Consider the following 6,000-nt stretch of genomic DNA (forward strand, 5'->3'; position numbering starts at 1 on the left):
GAACCTAACCCTAACCCATTTAGTAATTAATCGGACCAGTCTTAAGCTTCAACCAATCGATTAAAGTCAGGATATTGGTACGGGCCAACTTTTGACACCCTAATTATATAGGTGTGGGGGTCAATTTCTATTTTCCTCCTTATATGTATCATGTATGATTATTTAATGCAAAACATCCCACTAGTGCCCCACGTAACCATCTTACACGCCTAAAACAAGGAGGTCAAATCCACTGGCGATTGTGGGTTAACTTTAACTCTAAGTTCATTTTTTCGAATCTAACTCCTCTCAGGTCCCTGTCCGATCAGGTTCGTAGGTTCCTATCATAAGGGGCCGGAAATAACGACCTCACCCCCTGTCCGAACACACTGCCCGGGTAGGGTGAGTTTGTCATTTTCACTCTCCCTATGAGAGGAACCTACGAACCTGACTAGATAGGGAACCTGAGAGGAGAAAAATTCCATTTTTTCTGCTCGATTTGTAAGCTCGAGAGAAGATCAAAGCCCCTCAACTGCTCTACAAATGAAGAATTTAACAAAGACTGCCCCCATGTATGTGGCAAATTATGGACCATCAGATCTAGATCTAGTTAGCGATTGCTTGTATAAAGACGCATATTGGTCCAAATTAGAATTAATGCATGGTTTCAGAGTTTTAAAGTACAAAGTAATCAAAAAGCCTTCGTTTAAGGGAGAAAAAAAATAAAAAGGGGTCTTGTAGAGTAATAAAATCTTGCTTTCTTTTGCTTGAACTTTATATTGCACGTTAAAGAGACACCTTTTAGGGTTCAGACCCACCCACTTGACTGGAAGCTTCAGGAGATCTTTGAGTGGGCAGGGTTTTAATATTTAGAGCATTAGTGGCAAATGGGCTTTCTTCAAAACTTGAAATGTTGGATCAAAGTGAAAAAGGGTAAGGAGGTGTCCTTTTTCTCAGCTTTCTAAGTCACTAATTGACAAGGGAAGATAAAGAAGCTAAGCGCTTAGTACTTTACATACGAATCCTCCATTTTTCAGGTAAAATGGACTACAAGCTGCCTGATGGTTGTGGCACAATGACATGTTAGTATATCCTATGGAAGATGTATTAATCAACATTATAAATACTAAAATATAATAATACTGAGAAACTTTCAGGGGCTTTCACAAGTATATATGTTTTTCTGGTGAATAAAATATATTAAGGAAAAAAATGAAAAGGGCAAGTCCCTCAACATAGGTCACCCGACAAACCTACAAAAACAAACACGAGCGGGTGGCCTACACCAAAATCTCTTACTGAAGTTCGAAGCTCAATAAAACTAACAACAAAACAAAATTAACCAAACTAAAGAAGCCTAGGTGTCACGCCCCTATTCCAGACAATGAATATAATATAATATAAAGGATGACTAGGACGACACGTGTCATTCCATTAAGCTGTCAGGATCACTGACACAGTGTCCCAACGCACAGTCATAACCAATATTAAAGCAATATAATATCAGAGTGCGGAAAGAAAATATTACATTCCAAAGATCAGTAGTTTTGCGGAAGCGTATAAAAATAAACAGTTACAAAATGTTTAAAGGCTAAATGATAAATATTGTAATTAATACATTTCCCATGACCATCTAATAATTATCAACAAGGATATAACAATAAATATTTATACATGAGCTTAAGCCCCAAAATAATCAAAAAGGGATCAAGTTCCAAATATCCTCAGGGCCCGTAGGCACAATCATCACAAGGACACCCGTCGCCATGTTCCTCTAACACAGCTTCCGGCTCCTCCATACCAATATCATCGTATCCCGAGGGCTGGACTTCGAGTCCTGCGAGATAACCACCATCTGCATCATAATCTAAAACGTGTGTGCACGAGGGGGTTAGATCCACTGAGCCAGTGAGGGGATGGGGATGCACAAACACACAATTCACATAGTCCAATGATGCAAGCACATGTTAATTCGATTTTTTTACCTATCACACAGACTAAGTCAAAGGTATATGCTACTGTGACAACTTGGGAGGCACTGTGGGTCACTTCGATTATCACCACAATGAAACCTCAATTGTCACTCAGGGGCTTACGCAGATCGAAGCCACTAAAATCACCCAATGGCAGACCCCGATAACCATCACTACCATGACTGGCTCTCTCTCACACCACAGAATCCGGGCTCTGATTATCCAACACCTAAACCCATGTTGATAAGAGTCATAGCATAAGGGTACAAAAGTCCTAGCCGCAGATATACTACATGCAAGTCCTATCGTCCCGAGAGATATTCCGGGTGCATCAACGTCCCATTCCATCTAGTACCTAGGTACCAGCACGGCACGGCGCATACAGTTCAATATGACATTCAATCAAAGGTATTATATATATAATCCAGGGGTTCTGGCACCGGCACTCACCTGCACCGTAACCCAATAAAAGAATGGAAAGCAACCACAACATCACCATATCAATCAATATTTAAAAGTATGCAAGATGCACAATCATGCTTAATAAAGTATACTAATAACATGGTAAATGTACAATTAATAATAGCAAGCCCAAACAACAACCAAACCCACTCACAATATATGTTATGCCCCGATGTTATAAGTTGTCGCGGCGATTAAGTAACACGTCACAAGATAGGAGTTTTAAACCTAAACAAAGAGTAAGAATAGAGTTAAATAAGTAAAGGAAAGGATCCCCCAAAGGTATCCCATAAACCTTTTAAGTATAAGGTTTCAGAGACAGGGTGGTTTTACGGGTGGTCTCATGCCCAATTCCTGAAACCGCATGTAAATCCTAGCTTACCAAGGGCTCAGGAAAGTCTCTGCCAAGTGCAGTTTTATGAGTGGTTTTTCTCAGAACATGAAACCGCACGTAAAACCTCTCTAACCAGTGGCTTATACAGAGAGTGGTTTCAAGGGTGGTTTCTCGTAGGTTTTGAAACCGCATGTAAAACCGCATGTCTCCATAGCCCAAATTCAAAGGGTTAATCACCAAGGGTTCTATTTTCAAGTGGTTTGAAGGCAAGGGAACACCAAGGGAGCTTCCTCCTAGGTCCATTAGGGTTCTAAGACCTCATTAGGTCCATGTAACCCCAAGGATTCAAGAAGAAAAAGCAAGGAGAACCTAAGCTAAGGCATAATAGGGTAAAAACCCTAGGTCTTTCAAATGGAGTGAGGTTGTGAGCCTTAAAGCTAACAATGGAATGAAATAACTCCATAATAGCTTAGCACAAAGGTTCCAATCGATCCTTGGGTTCCAAGTGGAACCCTAGGTGAAACCTTTCCCATTTCCCAAACCCTAAAACCCAAAATAGAAGAAGAGAGGTGGGATTTAATGGCTTACCTACCCCCAATATAGAAGAGCTCCACGTTGAGGGCTCCAAGAGGTGAGGCTTCAAGCCTCCAGCCAAGTTTCTCCACCCTTCTTCCTCTTTCTCTCCTCTACATTTTAGGGTAGATGGGAGTGATAAATGGCCAATGAATGCCCCCTTAGTTCTATTTAAGGTAAGTGAGAGGCTTTTGGTTGGGTAAGAAATAGAATAAAACCCATTCTTGGGTCAAATAAACTTAAATGGGCCACTAAACCAAATGGGTCATTTAAGCTAAATGGGTTATTTAAGTCAAATGGATCATTTAACCTAAATGGGTCATTTAAGCTAAATGGATCGATCCATTGGTTCTAAATAGAAAAGAAGTTTATTAAAGGGGTGGAGTCCACATAATATGGGGTCATAAATCCCTCACCCAATTCCCAAGGTGAGTGGGACCCACAAATAAAATATTCCCTACACAAATAAAATAGCCTGGACGGTTCAAACCTTGACCCACACTTCGAGGACATCGAAGGAAAGGATAAATAAATACATTAAGGGCTAGAACTTACTTCTCTATTATCACGGTGCGTCACCCATGACCCCGAATAGTTTCATCCACAGGCAAACCCGTACTATGGTCAATAATTTTGTAGTTGGATGTGACCACCAGCGAGAACAGCTCACCAACATACGTGGCAGCGGTAACTACACGTCACTAGAAAGAAATAATAAATAATTAAAATCCCGGGTGCGGGTGTAACATCCCCCCCCCCCACCTTACAAGAAATTTCATCCCCGAAATTTGAGGTAACTAGGGTCTCAAGGGATAAAGGCTGTTGGATAACAACATCCCAAATTACCCACATCTTAAACTAAGTTAAGGGTCGGGTCAAGACGAGGCGGTGCCTATTTGACACAACAGGTCAAGTTCCACAATTCTCTTTTTCTTATAGGGTCATATTACCACAGGGGTGTGGTTCATAATAACCCTAGGAAAATAGGGTTCCAACTACTAAGTTAAGTCTCAAGGAACAGAGGTTGCCTAGACCTTCCAGATCAGGTGATACTACTCTAGCCTTCACTACTCTGGTCATTCTTGGGTTACAGGATTTAACCTGTCCATTTCCCAACATAGGGTTTAAATTCTAATGGCTTTCACATCTGGTTGTCTCATTACCTAACCCAACTTTAGAATGATTTGGAGCATTGATGGAATCTCCTATTGTTCACTCCTAGTACGGAGGGAACGCATTTGGTGATCCATTACCCCATTCATATCTGTCGTTGGAGAAGGTCTTGTTACATCCTTCAGTTTCAGCTTTCACAACCTTTAAACCTATTACACAATTATCCCACAGGGAAGAGTCCACATCAGTCCTCTTTCAAGAATCAACAACCTTCTAATAGTTTTTGGTCCAAATCAACTCTTTAAATAGGTCTCAATAAATTAACCTACCAAGTCATTAAATTCATTATTCATTACCTTAAAGTTTGGTCAACCAAAGTCAAGGCTCCAACTAGTTGCATAGCAAGGTCGAGATAAGGTCATACTTGTAGTACCATAAATTACATAGGTTGCCGACCTTTAGGACAGCATCAGATGCAAGCACGGTTGTAGGCAGGGCCTTGCATCCACCCTTGCATTCGATCACGGCATGATACAAATTTTGAAGGTGTTTTTTAACCCAATTTGTCCCACTTGGATCTTTAAGTCCTAAAGACAAGGGAAGGGTGTCCTAAGGTCCACTAGGGCCTGGTTATATCGTTAAATTCATTGGGCTTAGAGAACTCAAGGGATTGAACTCTCAAAGGTCATGTTCTAGGGTTTCGAGTAATGAAACCCAAACTCCTAGTTACACAAGTCCAAGGTTTTATGGGATATCTATATATATTTATATATTTTATTTTCACACCAATACATAGGCATAAATTTAATAATTACATTCATATCCCTATGGACATATCTGTCATCTAGGTCAATCTACAAGAACAAGAAGTTCTCAGGTACGGTTCGCTAAGTCCTTTTTGGAAGGTCAAATCACGGTGTAGGACTCCCTCTATGAGTCTAAACAAGGTTGGATGAACCAAGTAAAGTTCAAATAGAGTCGCCACTAGCTTGAGATGTTATGACTGACTTCCAAATACACGAGACCTTTATGGCTCAGTCAAATAAGCCAGCCTAAACCAGCTTATTACCTCCCTTCCTTTCTTAATATCTATTTACAGGTTTAGATTCTATGCACCCCATTAAGGGTCTCTATCCGCATAGGTTTAGGTTTCCTACCCATAAGGTTTAGGTTCTTAAGTTCACGGGCTAAGGATCTTCATCCTCAAGGGTAACTCTTCTCCTTTTATGTAAGAGAGGAGTCATAGCGGTCACCAATGCCTGCTATTTCTTATTAGCTGGCCCAGTCGGGTACAAGTCCTAATCTCTTTTTAATTTTATGGTATTAACTAGATTTAGGTGGTCCCCGCAAATGGGTCACACAACAGGGGTGTCCGATCTAAGGTATAGGTACATAATCATCACATATAGGTGTGGTCAAAAGGTCTCCAAAAATATATGGGCTTAATCCTAAAAGGAAATGGCGGACTCACGAGTGGTGTCAGTACTCTGGGTCCGTTCATGGCTCCTCCACGAAAATAGGGAGAGCGGGCTAATAGGTAGATGTGGAATGCAAATCCGTTCGTTC

This window comes from Telopea speciosissima, chromosome 7 (genome assembly GCF_018873765.1).
Source record: "Telopea speciosissima isolate NSW1024214 ecotype Mountain lineage chromosome 7, Tspe_v1, whole genome shotgun sequence".
Classification (NCBI taxonomy): domain Eukaryota; kingdom Viridiplantae; phylum Streptophyta; class Magnoliopsida; order Proteales; family Proteaceae; genus Telopea; species Telopea speciosissima.